Source organism: Schistocerca cancellata, chromosome 6 (genome assembly GCF_023864275.1).
Source record: "Schistocerca cancellata isolate TAMUIC-IGC-003103 chromosome 6, iqSchCanc2.1, whole genome shotgun sequence".
Classification (NCBI taxonomy): domain Eukaryota; kingdom Metazoa; phylum Arthropoda; class Insecta; order Orthoptera; family Acrididae; genus Schistocerca; species Schistocerca cancellata.
The window spans coordinates 262,220,751-262,239,053 of NC_064631.1; the positions used below are offsets into that span (position 1 = coordinate 262,220,751).

Here is an 18,303-nt window from a genome sequence, read left to right on the forward strand (position 1 = left end):
GAACTCGCAAAAATGATTTTTCCTGTCTGTGGAAGTCAGGTATTCGATTTGATATCGTTAATCTTTCTTATATTGAATGTAAATTGAATATCAGTAGTATACATTCTGTTAAATAATGTGTGGGAAACCTCTGGGTAGATGATAGAGTACTTAAAAAGAAGCAAATGTGTACTTATCGGCACATCAGTTTTTTATGTTCTTAGTTACTCAAGACACTTTATTTGCTTTTTAATTTTTTTCCCAGCATGGTTCTACAGATGGTTTTTCCTCTAACACTTGTCTTCCTATGGCTAAATGAAATGCCCAGAATGTCTACCATTAGCTCTTAACACAATCTTCTAAATACTGCATCATAGATTGTCTTTGCTCACATATTCCAGGTGTCTGCTGTATTTGTAGAAATTGTTGGTAAATTCACTGGAAAAACATGTCAGCATTCACAGTAGGTCTTGAATACACTACATCCTTTCAGTGCCATCAGAAATAAAAATTCAGTGACTTAAGATCAGAAGATGAAGTATGCCAAGAGAAACACTTTTGTAAATTTGTTCTCACTTGCAGAGCAAAATGAAGTGGTGCTCCATTATGTGTAAACCACATGTTGTGATGTAAATGTAGTGGAACATTCTCCAACAAAACATTTAAATCTTCTATTAAAAATTCACTGTATGATGCCCAAGTCGGCGTTCCATGGAAAATGAAAGGTCCAGTTAATTGGCCTTCAGTTATTCCTGTCTGTACATTAATACTAGACTATTACTGGCATCTTGTGTCCAAAGCTGCAAAAGGATCTTCATCCACATATAACTGCACTCCATTCTTGCTTAGATTAATTAGATTTTGCTTCACCAGTGAATAGTATGGTTGACAGAAAGTGTTGGTGCTGAGTTCACATCTGCACTAACCAAATACTAAAAGCTTTTCAGAATTGAAAATCAGCTTTGATAAGAATTTGCACTATCTGAGAATGATATGGGTAAAGGAGTTCCTGTATTAAAATTTTCCTTTTTTCCATATAATTCACATTTTAAGTTTCTGTGATTTCTCAGATTCTGCTGCTATTATTTTCCTTGATATAATGAAGTACTGAATCTCTTGACTCAGGTGTTCTGACACTATTTGTAAGTGCAGAGTGAAATGTTCTTTCTTAAAAAGAGCCTGTCTGTACAGTATGTTCATGTCATCTTGAGGTTGAAGCTCTTTTGCCTGAGTTTGCTTTAACAAGACATATGTTTCTGGGTTGGGGAATGCCATTAGCAAAACACAATTTTGTTTTTTGTCCCAGATATGTTTCACTGCAGTTGCAACATCAGTGGTTTTTTTTTTTTTTTTTACAAACATCAGGAATGTTCTTTACTATTTAAATACATGTAAATATTAGTTTTGAAGTCGTAATTACAGAGTTTTGAAGAGCACATAAAATTATGTATTCATATCTTCTTACTGCATGGTGTGGTTTTCCTGCTGTATTAATTTCTTACAGTGTCTGTTTTTCTTTACAGTTTTGTAGAGAAAAACACACCATGCGGTAAGAAGGTATGAATACATAATTCTATGTGCTCTTCAAAAATCTGTAATTACAATTTAGAAACCAATATTTACATGAAGTTAAAATCTTGTGGTATATCAGGCTGCGCTATATTTCCTCTAAAATGATGGACACTGGAAAATCCCAGCAGAGGGGTCGAAATGTCGATCATTTTAGAGAAAATATGATGTAATCTAGTAACCCAGAAGATTTTAACTTCAGTGACAACAGCCACAAAAGCCTGCAGACTTACATAATATTTACATGTATTTAAACAGTAAAGAACATTCCTTATGTTTAACAGCCATAAAATAAAAAACCGACTTATGATGCTGCTATTGCAGTGAAACAAGTCTGGGACAAAAAACAAAATTGTTTCGCTAAAGGCAGACCCCACCCAAAAACATATGTATTGTTCATGTATTCTTTGAAAGGACTTATTTTTAATTAAACATCTATTAGGGAATTTTTCAGCATACAAATTACTTGTTTCAGGCACATTGCAATTCCTGAGTCCATATATCAGGTGCATGTCTGCCATGTGCTGAAATAGAACATATTTTAGCCAGAAATGTACTGTGTACACTAGCCCAATAAGAATGTACAGCTGAGCAGGCTTCATGTCTGTTGACATGAAGTCGCACACAATATGTCGTCAGAAGGGTGTCGCTCTCCAATTGGGGTGGCTAACACACTCTTGTTTGGTGGCGCCTCTCTTGGGAATTGCTAATAACAATTCCAGATTTTTTTTTATTTTATTTATTTATTTTTTTTTTTGGGGGGGGGGGGAGATTATTCAGTACACACTAAACACCAGTCCAATAAGAACTGTAGAATAAGTGTCTAATGATTTTATTCTCAATCCTAGGAGGTTTTGTTTATTTACTAATACTATGACAACTAAGATAAATGTAAGAAGGCTTTGACGTAATACATCCCAAAACAAATGTCATTTGAAAAAAAAAGTGCCTGTAAAAACAAGCTGCAAATTTGAAAACGCAAAAGTGTCTGTAACTAAGAAAGTAAAAAAAAAATTATTATATGTATATATGAACCTTTTTGATTCTTCTCAAGTCCTAGGGTTATACCCGAGAGGTTTCCTACATAGATATTTAAAATCCTGTAGAATGCTGTTTGTTCAGAGTGAGATGATAATAAAACAGTCCAGATAAGAACAGTGTGTTGATGAATGTGAAGTGCTTCATGGATTTTGTTTCTTGAACTGTTTTTTGCATTATTAATCAGTGCCATCCCAATTAAGTTACCTTGAGCATCTAACTTACGTTACTGATTCTGAGCTGGGGAAGCAGACTTAGCCAGGAGTATTGTTGCTTCAGTGGGACAGCCTCATTATCACCACCTCAACAGGTTTCTTTTTTATTTAGGTTCAGGTGGGGTAATTGGGAACATTTTTGATTTGAAATAATTACTAACTTAAATTTAAGAGTTGTTTCGTAATTTTGAGACATAATAGGCCTGAAACACAAACCCTACTCATGGATCCATTAATCTCTGTACTCTAATTTACATCGTAGTAAGTCTATGTTTAAGTGACATTTTAGGTCAGGGGTAAATAGAAATAGCTGTCTGAATGAATGTCGGTGGAGTTTGGATTTACCAGCAGGGTAACTGTACACCAATACTGTTCTGTGATTTGAGAACATTTTCCTGAATGATTATTATAGAGTTTACAATTAAACCAACCAATACATATTGAAAATTCCAAAATGAGCAATTTTTGAAAGGAATTTATCAAATAACATTAAAACTGAGGTAGGTAACATACTGTTGTTGGTACACATAAACATAATACAAACATAAAAACATATGACAAATTTTTTTCCCCATTTGGTTTTAACAAGGCCAAACTCTCACTTGTCGAGATGTTGTAGTCCATCAGATAAATGATTCAGCGAGCACACTAAATGAACATTGGGTCGCACAGCCAATTCCACCAGTCATAAGGTGACTTGGCTAGCATGCCGATAACAAATCAAAACAGGATTTTGACTGGTAATTGGTGATTTGTGTGCAATTTTTGTACGTGAGGGATAAAAGCTGTACTGGACCCACTGATAAAAATGAGGCTCCTCCATCCAATATTTTGTTGAAGCAACATAAAGTGTCCCAGAACAGCTGTCACCCAAAGTTCGACTCGGAATTGCGCCACCCACATGTTTTATCAATGGTGACAAATAAGTCCCATCTGCAGCAGTGTAGGCTAAATCAGTGTGTTGATTGTCTGCCTAGAGACACCCTATCCTATGGCTTTCCCTTTTCAACAAGAGCTCTTAGCCCAGTTGGTCCATTGCTGAACCCAGACTCATCGCAGTTGCAGATAACAAGATTTTTCATTATCTTTGAGCCCAAACATTTCATACAAATTGTTCAGTTCATTGTGGAAGGGATAAACCGTAAAGGGATCTTTAGCATTCTTTTGGAACTTCTGAAGCTGCTCTGGGTTCTTGAAAGAAATACAGATATCGCTTTTCATAAAGGCCTGATACCAATCATCATTAGTATGTCAAAATTTAAATGGAGTTTTCAAGACTTAAGTTCCTCTTTGTCACATTAATATCGAAATTTGCATGAGTAATTAAATGGTAGCCCAGCATAGCATCAATAGGTGGAAGAGCAGCTTGAGGATACCCAGGGGCTAATTTATCCAGTAATACCTTCCGACCTAAAGAAGAAATTAGAATAAATTTATGCAAATCCTATATAAAGGGTCAGATTTAATTTCTATTTATTACTTATTCTGAGCTCTCAGACAAAATGTAATTTCCATCCTTTAATTTAGTGGTGTATGATTGATTTTGGGACATTATAAACTGCTTTGGCTTCCCTAAGTGTCTACTTCATAACATCATGCACCACCATTGACACATCAACAACAGTGTAATGGCAATCTGGATACTTATTAATGTTAATCTTTGGCATTATACGAAACCTGCCATGGAATAACACTATCGCATTGTTTTACAATTTCTACTTAATATCTGTACCCAGTTACCTCCCTTTGTAATTTTTAGTGGGAAAATATAAAGATCCAGTGGTTTTATTTGTCTTGAAATTAAGTAATTTCATTATTATAATCACATATTGGAATGATAAAATAACTTAATAAAGCTAACTGTGATTAACTTACCAATAAATTGAGGAAAAAATACAATTTTCTTTCAACTAGAATCTGGAGCTAACAAACTGCTAAACATATCAACACAAAAAGCCCAACAATTAACAAAATTCAGCAATAAAAAAGAGGGGAGTAATGTTGAAATAAAGAAATTATGGCTGGAAACAAATACATATAGTGTCTCTCCAGCAAGATATTACACCATCTGTTTCCAATTACACATGGTTTACAAATACCCTATCTGATGATACGTGGGTATAGGTTAATGAGATGGCATTTGAGCCATTGCATTGGAGTTGGTATAGTAGAAGGCTCGATGAGTCAGAAGGTAAAGTGGTGTGGTCGTAGAGGACGAGAGGAATTGTTGGGGCTCACAGAAAATTTCTGAGTTGTTTCTAGGTCATTGAAAATTGATGATGATTTTTTTAGTTGCTTATCAGGATCAAGACGGTAAGAAGAGAAAAGATGTGTGCCAGGTGTAATAGAAGATGGTGGGATTTGTTATCTATAAATACCTGGATTCATACCAGTCTTCATGCTACTTCAGTTTCTCACATTGTTCATGGCAAGTTTTGTTGTGGTTGCATAAAATATTGGCATTGATTTAACAGTATTGTATAGTGTTCAGTAGTAGAGGAACTGTGTGTTCAGCTGCCCTCAGTATTCTGACTGTAGCATTGTTTTCAGTCTGAAGACTGGTTTGATGCAGCTCTTGCCATACTAATCTGTCATGTGCAAGCTGCTTCATCTCTGCATAACTGCCCAACCTACATCCATTGAAATGTGCATACTGTATTCAAGCAATGGTTTTCTTCTTTTGATACTTGGCCATCCTGCCCCCCCCCCCCCACTTCCTTACTCCCTCCCCCTCTCCCTGCCCCACGCCTTCCCTCTCCCTTCCTCCTCCTTACAAATTGACAATTCATTGATGTTTCAGCATGTGTCCTATCAACAGGTCCTTCTTTCAGTCAAGTTGTGGCATGAATTTCTCGTTCCCAATGTGATTCAGTACCTCATCATTAGGGATTCAATCTGCTTATCAAATTTTCAGCAGTCTTGTGTAGCACCACATTTCAAAAGCTTTGTTCTCTTCTTAAATGGTAAAAAACTTCCTGTAGCAAAGATACCATAAATACTTAATTTCTGACATCCAGTTTTGACAAACTTGTTTTGTTACCCTGGAGCAAAACTCACCTACTACTTACAGAGTTTCATTCCCAGTCCAGTTCCCTCAGCATTGTCCGATTTAATTCAACTACATCCCCTTGTTTTACTGTTGTTGATGTTTATCTTACCTTTTTTTCAAGACACTATCCATTCCACTCGAGTGCCTTTCAAGTCCTTTGCAGTCAATGACAGAATTATAATGTAATTGGCAAACATTAAAGTTTTGGTATTCTTCAGATTTTCCATGCAATCTGTTGTGTTCTGGAGGTGTTGGGTATTCTGCCAGATATCAGTGTCATTCATGTACACTAGTTCAACAGTGTAACTCGTTATCTTCATCAGTGTTACCGGAGACTGCTTGTCAAACGGAATGGGTCTAGTTTTTATAACTATAGCCTTCCCCCTCCATGGTTGGTTACAGACATTCATCTGCACTCCTTTCACACTGGCAGCATCCTTAAGCATTCTGTTGTTAGTCCGGAGCACCATGTTGCATGCTGGCGCACTGCTGACTGTCCGGTGCACCTGTCCGTGTGGCAGCATTTCATTTTCAGCATAGTGTGGTTCCAGGTGTTCGCTCTGTGGTCCACTCCCACTAGAAATAGTCTTAGATGCTCCCTTTTTGGTCCAGTGCATACTGGCATTTTCAGTACCTTGTGGTTCTACATGTTCCCTCTGTGGTCCACTTCCACTAAAAGCTTCATGCAACATTCCATCTACGGTCTGATGCACCTGGTGCTCAGTCTGGGATTTGTTCCTCATATCTCTCCACTCTGTTCTTTTTTTGTGAAGTTTTGTTTCTTTTCTTTTGATAAGTACATCCAGAAATGACAACTGGTCATTTTTTTTACAGTTCCAAATGGAGCTTAATATGTAGGGGCATGCATTAAAATGTTTCAGAAACTCGTTGAGCCCTTTCCCTGCCATGGGGCCAGATCACAAATGTATCAGCCACGTACCTGAAGAAGCATATGGGTTTGTATCTAACTGTCTCTAATGCCACTTCTTTAAACCTCTTCATGAACAGGTTTCTCATAAAATTGACCCCATAGAGAAAATAAGTTGAGGTCAGTATATGCCTGAACAGGTTCAACAGAGCATCAACAAATTTTTCTGCAATCAGTTCCAATGAGTTTCTCAGTAGCACCCTTACGAACAGCGATACCACATCAAAAGTGACCTCCCCCTGCGGGTCCGGGTGTTAGAATAGGCCTGAGGTATTCCTGCCTGATGTAAGAGGTGACTGAAAGGAGTCTCTCACATTGTGACCTTTATGTGATGGTCCCTTGTTGGGTTTGACCTCCATTTTTCCAAATTTTCCCGAAGAGCAAGCCAATTGGGGAAGGACGCCTAGCATGGTGCATCGTGTCCATAATGCGCTGAGACCTCTCGCAGCCTTCGTCGATGTGGGTCTGCACTTTCGCCTATTCTCCAGCTGCTGGGGGAAGTCACCCTCCTGGATGTTCCCTGACTACACAGGGATTGCTCTGCTGATGCTGCACCGTTAACTCCCCACGTATGCCAAGGAGTAGATGCCCGTCACCCTGGGGCATCGGGACTCCTGGCACTGGCCATCCTGCCAGGAGGCCTTTGCAGCAGCTGGGTGGCGTCCGTGGGGAAGGCCCCTGGTCGGAGTGGGTGGCATCAGGGCGGATGATGCGCTATGAAGCATACCACATCACCATTTGCTGGTGATCACACACCAGCAGTCTCTAAGCATTCCAGGTCTCAGTACAATGCAAGGAAGTATGACCCTAAATCATTCCCCTCCCTGGCCACACCATAGGAGGAACACCAGGCTAAGGATGGCAGTGAACCTTATTCACCTGGTACCTTGTATGTACGGAGCTGATGGGGACTCCTCTGTTTCAATGAAGCCTCAGATTTTTGTTGAGCATTTAGAGGACAAGTTTGGGGAGGTGGAGGGCTTGTCCAAAATGTGGTCGGCATCAGTCTTGATAAAAACCTCATCCTCTGCCCAGTCACGAGCATTACTCGCATGTGACATACTGGGGGTGTTTCCGTTACCATCACGCCTCATAAGAGCTTAAATATGGTCCAGGGTATTATATTCCACAGGGACCTTCTTTTGCAGTCTGATGATGAGCTGCACGCCAACTTAGAGTGCCGAGGTGTCCATTTAATCCGGTGTGTCCATAGGGGTCCAAGAGATAATCGGGTTGCCATCAGTGCCTTCATCTTGGCTTTAGAGGGTGACACATTGCCCAAGAAAGTCAAGGTGATGGTCTACCGCTGTGATGTCAAGCCATACATCTCTCCCCAGATGCGGTGCTTTAAGTGCTGGATGTTCGGCCATATGCATCACAATACTCCATGTGCCCTACCTCCCATCTGTGTCAACTGCAGAGAGCATCATTCATCTTGCTCGCCAGACTGCAGGATTTTACAGCAAGAAAGAAAAATCATGGAATATAAGACTCCGGACCAACTGACCTACACTGAGGCTAAGAGGAAATTTGAGCATCTCCATCTTGTGGCTATGACCTCCTCTTATGCCACCACTACGAGAACAGTTGTAGCCTCATCAGTTCCACAAATTCCAGTCAGCTCTCAGAGCTGGAAGACTACACCTGACTCCTTGATGGTGGGAGGCATTTCCATCTCTGTTGCTCCTGCACCACCTACTTCGGGAGCAACACCCCCCAACCATCGGGGACGTCCGTCCCCACTTCTAAGCCAGAGAAGCGTAAGTCTTCTTCGGCTCCTCTCGCTAGAAAGGGGTACCTTACGTCACTCCTTCCCAGGTTTCTGCTGGTGGGAAAGATGACACCCGCCAGTGGCTGAAGTGCCCGAAAGCAGCTGGTTGTAGGGCTTCACGATCATCTTCAGTCCCTGAAACTGAATCGGTGAAGCCCTCCCAGCCAGAGAAACCTAAGGGGCGGCAAGAGAAACCCAAAAAGGCAACCCCCTAAGACCAAAGGAATTGTGGTGGCACCCACACACCACCGCTACCTACAAGCTCTGTGTCTGAGGATGTGGTGGAGTTTCTGGCGTCCACTGAGGACCTAGATCTCAACCGACCCTCAGACATAATGGATATAGACTGCTCAGGCAATAAGTCGGTGGTAGCAGGTGACCCTGAGGCTTAGAGTGCCTCATTGAATGTTCCATGCCTTCCCAGTCTCACGATGACGTCATCCTCTAGTGGAATTGCGGCGGGTTTTACCACCACCTGACTGAGGTACAGCAATTGTTAAGCTTTACACCTGCTTTCTGTGTTGCCCTCTAGGAAACCTGGTTCCCAGCAATGTGGACCCCTTCCCTTCGTGGCTACAGGGGATATTACAAGAACCATAGTGAATATAATAGTGTGTCAGGTGGAGTTTGCATCTATGTCCTGAACTTGGTATGTAGAGAAACTGTGCCCCTTCAAACTCCTCTTGAAGCTGTGGCTGTCAGGATACAGACAACACAGGAAATAACTATCTGCAATGTTTATCTTCCTCCAGATGGTGCAGTACCCTGGAACGCATTGGTTGCACTGATTGCTCAACTCCCTAAACATTTCCTACTTCTGGGAGATTTTAATGCTCATAACCCCTTGTTGAGTGGCACCATGCTCGCTGGCAAAGGCAGAGATGTCGAAAATTTACTGTCACAACTCTACCTCTGCCTCTTAAATACTGGGGCTACCACACATTTCAGTGTGGCTCATGGTAGTTTGTCGGCCATTGATTTATCACTTTACATCCCAGGACTTCTCCCATCTATCCACTGGAGAGCACATGACGACCTGTGTGGTAGGAAACACTTCCTCATCTTCCTATCACTCCCCCAGTGTCATGCCCACATATGCCTGCCCAGATGGGCTTTCAACAAGGCAGACTGGGAAGTCTTCACCTCTGCTGTTGAATCTCCCCCACATGATGCCATTGATGTTGTGGTTGAGCAGGTAACTACAGTGATCGTTTCTGCAGTGGAAAATGCGATCCCTCATTCTTTGGGGTGCGCCCACCAGAGGTCGGTAGCTTGTTGGTCGCCGGAAGTCGTGTGGCAATTAAAGGGCGTGGGCGGGCTCTACAGTGACATAAGCGGCACCCTTCCCTAGATCACCTAATAGCCTTAGTGGCAATGTGCCCACGTTCGCCAGCTTATTAAAAGGCAGAAACAGGAGTGTTGGGAGAGGTAACGTCTCGACCATTGGGAGCCATATATCCCCTTCCCAAGTCTGGATGAAAATAAGAAGTGTTTTTGGGTACCAGATCCCAACAAGTGTCCCTGGCATTACCAACGATGGCGTGTTATCTACCGACACAAACACGATTGCCGAGCACTTTGCTGAGCACTGTGCTCAAGCCTCTCCATTGGAGAATTATCCCCAGCCTTTCACATTCTCAAATGGCGGATGGAAGGGAAAGTCCTCTCGTTCACTACATGCCACAGTGAGCCCTATAACGCCCCATTTACAGAATGGGAGCTCCTCAGTGCCTTTGCTCATTGCAGCGACACAGCTCCTAGGCCAGATCGGACCCGCAGTCAGATGCTTAAACATCTCTCATCTGACTACAAGTGACATCACCTCATCATCTTCAACTGGATCTGGTGCAATGGTGTCTTTCCATCAAAATGGTGGGAGAGCACCATCATTCCAGTGCTCAAACTGGATAAAAACCCTCTTGATGTGGATAGCTATCAGCCCATCAGCCTCACCAACGTTCTTTGTAAGCTGCTAGAACGTATGGTGTGTCAGCAGTTGGATTGGGTCCTGGAGTCAGGCGGCCTACTGGCTCCATGCCAGGGCAGCTTCCGCCTGGGTCACTGTACCACTGATAATCTTGTGTCCCTTGAATCTGCCATCTGAACAGCCTTTTCCAGACACCAACATCTTGCTGCCATCTTTTTTGACACCACCTGGCAACATCATATCCTTGCCACATTATACGAGTGGGATCTTAGAGGCCCGCTCCAGATTTTTAATCCAAAATTTCCTGTTACTTTGTACTTTGCGTGTCCAAGTTGGTGCCTCTCATAGTCCCCCCCCCCCCCCCCCCCCCCCCGCCATATCCAGGAGAATGGGGTCCCGCAGGGTGCTGTATTGAGTGTATATCTATTTTTAGTGGCCAATAATGGTCTAGCAGCACCTGTAGGGCCGTCCGTCTCGCCTTCTCTGTACGCAGACGAATTCTGCATTTCGTACTGCTCCACCAGTACTGGTGTTGCTGAGCAGCGTCTACAGGGAGCCATTCACAATGCGCTGTCACGGGCTCTAGCCTACAGATTCCAGTTTTCAGCCGCAAAGTCATGCGTTATGCACTTCTGTCAGCGTCGTATCATTCATCCAGAACAAGAACTTTACTATAATGACAATCCACTCACTGTAGTGGAGACATATTGATTCTTAAGACTGGTTTTCGACGCCCGATTGACTTGGCTTCCTCACCTTTGTCAGCTTAAGCGGAAGTGCTGGCAGTGTGTCAATGCCCTCCACTGCCTGAGCAACACCAACTGGGGTGCAGATCACTCTATGCACCTGCAGCTCTACTGAGCCCTTGTTCAATCCCACCTTGACTGTGGGAGTGTGGTTTATGGTTCAGCGGCACCCTCAGCGTTGCAGTTACTTGACCCAGCACACCACTGTGGCGTTAGACTAGTGACGGGAGCCTTTAGGATGAGTCCGGTGACCAGCGTCCTGGTGGAGGCTGGAGTCCCTCCATTGAAGGTTAGGCATGCACAACTTCTCGCCAGTTACGTTGCACGCGTTTGTAGTTATCCTGCGCATCCAAATTACCGTCTCCACGGTGGTTCATCTCCTACATCAGCGACCCAGGTTGGGGCTTACAATTGCAGTTCACGTCCGACTGGAGTCCTTGCTTTTACCACCTATACTTAAGGTCTGTTCACGTTACACCTCCATGGTTTACACACAGGAGCGGCTTCACCTTGAACTTTCACATGGCCCTAAGGACTCAGTTAACCCTGTGGCTCTCCGCTGCCACTTCCTGTCTATTCTTGATATGTACAGAGTCCATCAAGTGGTTTGCACGGATGGCTCAATGGCTGATGGTCATGTCGTATTCATGTATGTCCATGGAGGACATATTAAACAGCATTCCTTGCCCAGTGGATGCAGTGTTTTCACTGCATAGCTGGTGGCTATATCTCATGCTCCTGAGCACATCCAATTCATGCCCGGGGGAGTCATTTCTTCTGTGTACTGGCTCCTTGAGTAGCCTACAACCTGTCGACCAGTGCTACCCTTGTCATCCTTTGGTAGCGACCATCCCGGAGTCCATCCATGCCCTGGAACTGTCCAGTCATTCACTGGTTTTGGTCTGGACCCTAGGTCATGTCGGAATCCCAGGCAACGAACTTGCTGACAGGCTATGTGGAAACCGCTTATGGAAATCTGATTCTCTGAACCTGACCTGCATTGTGCCTTACGTCGTAAGGTTTTTTGGCTTTGGGAGATGGAATGGCATAACAGTACGCACAACAAAGTGTGTGTCATTAAGGAGACTATGAATGTGGGGAACTCTTCCGTGCGGGCCTCTTGCAGGGAATCAATTGTCCTCTGCTGGCTCCACATTGGCCATATGTGGCATGGTTACCTCCTCCATCATGAGGACCTACCTCGGTGTACTGTGGATCACAAATGACAGTCGTCCATCTCTTGCTGGACTGCCCACTTCTACCCGCTCTGTGGCGGACTTTTAACTTTCCCAGCACCCTACATTCAGCGTTTGGTGACAATGCCTCAACAGCAGCTTTAGTTTTAAGTTTTATTTGTGAGGGTTGGTTTTATCATTTGATCTAAGATTTTGCACATGTCCTTTGTCCCTCTGTGTCCTCCACCCTAGTTCTTTTAGGGTGGACGTTTTAATGTGTTGCAGAGTGGCTGGCTTCTCCTTTTATTCTCATGGTTGGCCAGCCATTGTAATCTGCTTTCTTGTTTTACTCTCTTCGAACTGTTTCTAGAGTCTCTCTGTTGTTTTCTTGGCCTCTTTTGTTTCTTTCAGTGTTTGTTACCTTTCCTTCGTTCTTGTGGTTTTTCCTTTCTTTCTGTTTTGTGTGGTTCGTCTAGTTTGTTTTATTCTCCCCATGGAGGCATTGTTTTATTTGGAACAAGGAACCGATGACCAAGCAGTTTGGTCCCTTCCCTCCTCTTTTAAACCAACCAATCAATCAAAAGTGACCATTACATCAGATTCTCCGATACTTATCTGCTCGAGATTTGCAAGAAGTCCTCAGAGTCGTGGATCTGGTGAGCTGGGACTATGAAAACCAAGAATATGGCAACAGCAGTTACTTCAAGTATGTGGCTGCTGTGCATGTTGACACACTATTGTTGCTGACAATTGCGTACTTTTTGCAGCCCATATAGTCTATGTGGAACTGGCACTTTCAATCTTGATTTATCCCTGGTACCTTCAGAGTTTGTGTATGTCAAAAGCTTTCTCTAAATGCACAAATGTTATAAACGTAGGTTTGCCTTTCATCAACGAATATTCCAGGATGAGCTATATGATCAGTACTGTCTCATGTATTCCTACATTCCCCCGGAACCCAAACTAAACGTCCCCGAGGTCTATTTATTGTCAGTATTTTGCAGCCATGACATCATATCGCTGACTTTTTAGTATTCACACCTGTCAGTACTTTCCTCCTTTAGAGCTGGGATTATTAGTGTTTAAAAGTCTGCGGGCTTTTTGCTCATCTCGCGTATCTTACAGACCAATTGGGATAATTTATCGTGGCTGGCTTTACCAAATATATCATTAATTCTAAGAGAATGTTCCCACTTACGTCCACCAATACTCGGTCAAATCTTCTCACAGTATTGTACCACCCACCTCATCTTCATCTACTTTCTCTTCTCTTTCTATAATATTGTTTTAAAGTTTGTTTACCTTAGATAAACCCGCTGTATATTGCTTCTAGCTTTTAGCTTCCCTTCTTTGGTTAGTTCTGGGATTGTCATCTGGGCTCTTAATTTTTTGATTATGGACTGCAGATTAAAACTGAAGAAACTGCAAAAAGGCAGAAAATTAAGAAGATGGTACCGGGATAAATTGATGGAAACAGAAATTGTTGAGAGTTTGAGAGGGAGCATCATATGATCTCTAGAGCTAGTTGACACACAAACTTGTAATTCTGTGGTCAGTGTTGACTCCGTGTCTGTGTTCTCGATGATACAGCTTTCACTAAGCTGTTCATAGGAGCTTACCACATTCATATATTGTTATTATTAGGCCTTCTCCTGCATTTCCCTTAATTGGTATTGTGTTGATAAACCTATACTGACGTAGCAAGGAGTCCAGTTCTTGCTTCATTTATTCTTCTTCATTTATTCCCATATATCTGACTTCGACTCATCTGTTCCCCGTTTTAAATTTTCTAGCCTACCTACTTGATTAATCAGGTATGGAAACCCAAGGTAGGAATATTGACTATATTAGGAAAAAGGGTAGTGCTACTCACTGAAAAGACGACCATTGAGTTTCTGACAGGCACAACAAAAAAGACTTGCAAAATATGACTTTCAGGCAAAGCCTTATTTGGCAAAGAAAACATACATCTATTTACACAAGCAAGCATAGTTCATGCAAACATGTCAGCTACTGCCAGCAGCTCAAACTGAAGTGCAACTCTCAAGTGAAAAGCAAAGGAGAGGTCAAGGAAAGGGAACATAACATTGGCAGAGGGTAGCACACACGGAGAGTGAGGGAATGTGAAAAAAGAGGTGGTGATGGGACGGTGGGGTGGGGTGGAAACTTCTGGGCAGAGGGTGTGGGGACAGTAGATTACTGTAGGTGGAGGCCGGGATGATTTTGGGAGTGGAGAAGTGTGGTTAGGGTTACTCCTGTCTGCAAAGTTCAGAAAAGCTGGGGGGGGGGGGGGGGGTTCTAGATGACCCAGGTTGTGAAACAGCTATTGAAATCAATCATGCTATGTTCAGCTGCATGTTGTGCCACAGATTGGTCTACTTTGCTCTTGGCCACAGGTTAACAGTGGCCATTCATGCTGGCAGGCAGCTGGTTGGCAGTCATATAGTTCATACGAATATAAAAAGCTGTGCAATGGTTGCAGCAGAGCTGCTTTCGCAGGTGGCCTTGCCATTGATGGGGTAAGATAAGCTTTTGACAGGACATAAATAGGAAGTGTTGGGTGGATGAATCCGACAGGTCTTGCGCCGGGGTCTTCCACAGAGATATTTTCCCTGAGGCAACAGGTTGGGATTGGGAATAGCATATTGGGTTATGATATTGTAGAGGTTGGGTGGGTGAGAGAACACCAATTTAGGAGGGGTGGGAAGAAGGATCTTGGGTTGGAACCCCTCATTTCAGGGCATGATGATAGATAATCAAAGCCCTGTTAAAGGAAGTGGTTCAGTTGTTTCAGTTCAGGGTGGTATTGGGTGACAAAGGGGGCACTCATATGTAACTGGCTCTTGGGGTGGTAGGAGGTTAGATGTTTAAAATTGCACAGGAAATCTGTTTGTGGACTAGGCCCAGAGAATAGTGCCTGTATGTGAAGGTTTTGGCAAGACCTACTGGGAAAGGGAGATCTTGTCACTGTAGATAGGCTGTGCACCGGTGGCCATGTTGTGTGGGAGAGATTTTTTTGGGTGGAAGGAATGACAGTGGTTAAAATGCAGGTACTGTTGGTGGTTGGTAGGTTTAATGCAAACTGAAGTGTGGATGGAGCCGAGAAGAGGAGGTTGACGTCTAGGATGGTGGCATGCTAGGTTGAGGCAGCCAGATGAAGCAAATGGGAGAGATGACAAGGGGTTGAGGTTTTGAAGGAATGAGGACAGTGTCTTGGCCTTGATTCCAGATTATGAAGATCTCTCTACCCTCATTTCTTCACAATCTCGACACCTTCTCTCTCGTCCACGTCACCTGGTCCTCCTCAACCCAGTGTACCATCTTCCCAGTCTATTATGGCTTCATCCACACCTCTGTTGATGTTAAACTCAACAACCACCAACAAGTTGCATTTTGACGCCTCCCATACAACCTGGCCATCAGGGCACAGCTATCTGCAGTGACAAGATCTCCCTTTCTCAGTATGCTGACTGTCTTGCCCAAGACACTCACAGAGAGGCAACTATACTCATGAGTAATGTGCAAACAGATTTCCTGTGCCATTTCAGCACACACCCCAACCTCCCACCACCCCCCAAGCCAACTACATGAAGAGTGGCCCCCTTCCAGTCCCTACTAATGTGGTGTTTAGTCACCCACCAAACCTCCACAACATCCTAGTCCATCACTATGCCACTCCCAGACCCAACCTTTTGCCACAGGGCTCATATCCCTGCGATCATTGCATAGCTTTTTATATTGGCGTGACTACCAACCAGCTGTCCACCAGGATGAATGGCCACCTCTAAACTATGGCCGAGAGCAAAGTAGACCACCCTATCTCACAACATGCAGCTGAAAGTACCATCCTTCGTTTCAACGGTTACTTCACAATTCAGAATGTGTAGATCCTCACCATCAACTTTTCTGAACTGTACAGATGGGAGTTATCCTTACAGCATATTCTCCACTCTCAAAATTATCCCAGCCTCAACCAACAGTAACCTACTGCCCCCCCCACCCTCCACCCAACAGTTTCTGTGCCGTTGTACTATCACATCCTCCCTTTTCACATTCTCACGCCCTCTGTGTGTGCTGCCTGTCCTCTGCTGATGTTTCCACCTGCTTTCCCCTTCTCTGTTCGTCTCCTTTTCTGCTCCTCATTTTTTAATTTATTTTTTTATCTCCCTCCCCTCCCCCCCCCCCCCACACACACACACACACACACACACACACACACACACCTAAGTGTGCACAGGCACGCATGCATGCATGCACGCATGCACGCACGCACAACTCACCTCACCTTCCAATGCTGCACCTTGCAATCTCTATTCCCTGCATGTCCCACCAGACAGTGCTCTTCCCCACCCCACTCCACATTGCTACTTATGTGACAATTGCATTATGGTTTGAGCTGCTGTTTGCAGCGGTCATGTGTGCATGAATTGTGTATGAATGTGTGCGTGTTTTCTTTGCTGAAGAAGACTTTGGCCAAAAGCTATACCAGTCTTCTCATTATACCTGCCTGCAACTCCTCATGGTTCATCTTTACAGTGAGTAGCAATCTTTCCTATTTCTAATATTGTCGGATCCAGCACAATCACGCTCTGATATGTAGAATGCCAGTTTCTGAAAAGGGGACTATTTTAGCATAGGGGGTAGTAATCATTTAAACGTACAGTGGAGCTGCATGCTCTTGGAGGGGGGAAAAAAGTCTTTAGTTTCCTCTTTCAGTACAAGCACAGAAAGACCATGTTGGCTCTAGTTACAAGACCAGATGAGTCTCTTTTCTAGACTGTTTCCCTTGCAAGTACTGAAAAGGCTGCTGTCCACTTTTGGGAACTACAGATTATTCTGGCTTCTCCATAGATACCCCGCCGTTTTGGTTGCACCTACAGTACAGCTATCTGTTTTGTCGAACACAAACCACCCTATTTCAGCAACATCTATGGCTCATGTAGTGGGGGAGGGGGCAGCAGCCCTTTAGGGTACTAGTACATTATTATTCTTCAGCCTCTCCCCTTCTTCCACCAAAATCCCACAAAAGAGACAACTTTAGGGAGAATTATTTAACAGCTTTTCATTTGTTGTTGTTCTCTGGGATAATAGGGGTTCACACACAGTGCGCACTCTCTCGTGCCCTCCCCCCCCCCCCCCCCCCCACACACACACTGCTGGCATCTGTTTAAGCAGTAGAAAATATTAATTGCAGCCTCTCATTACATGAATTTATTAATGATTCATGTAAGTTGCATCAATTGTTGTATGGTTCTTTCTGTCTCATTAATATTCTAATTCCGGTAGGAATATAAATAATGTAGAAAAAGATGGATTACTACCTACTGTAAAGAAGACAAAAGTTGCAGACAGACACAGTTAAACCACTTGCGCGTAAATATTTCTGCCACGGCCTTCATCAGTAATGGACACACACACACACACACACACACACACACACACACACACACCATTCGTACACACTAGCAAGCACAAGTCATGCACACATGACTGCTAACTCCAACATCTTGGGCCCAGGATGCTGGAGTTGTCGCTCATGATTGCATGAGATGTGCTTGCTTTTTGTGTGTGTGTGTGTGTGTGTGTGTGTGTGTGTGTGTGTGTGTGTGCGCGCGCGCATGTGCATGTGCGAAGGAAAGTAGGCTTGTCTCAGCTTAATGTAATAATTTATTAACAAAACCTTGCAGTCAGAACAGACAATGATACACTGCAACCGATAACTCTTGCGAAGGGGTGAGAGAAGTTCAGTACTGTAAATTATTCTTTATCTAACACACTTGGATTCATGCTTTTGCCAAGGAGTAGAACGTGGAACAGAAATCAACAGTCAAAGATTTGCAGAACAAATGTTGCTTGTGTATAGCGTCTCTGGTGTCCAGCGGGAAAGTTTCACCGCACTGTACTTT

General features: G+C 43.4%; 1 protein-coding gene across 5 annotated transcripts in view; it reads left to right on the plus strand.

Annotated features, from left to right (window-relative positions):
- LOC126191570 (RNA-binding protein 39) overlaps positions 1-18,303 on the plus strand; it is a 65,453-nt gene that overhangs the window by 1,501 nt on the left and 45,649 nt on the right. The gene's annotated exons all lie outside the window — the stretch shown is intronic.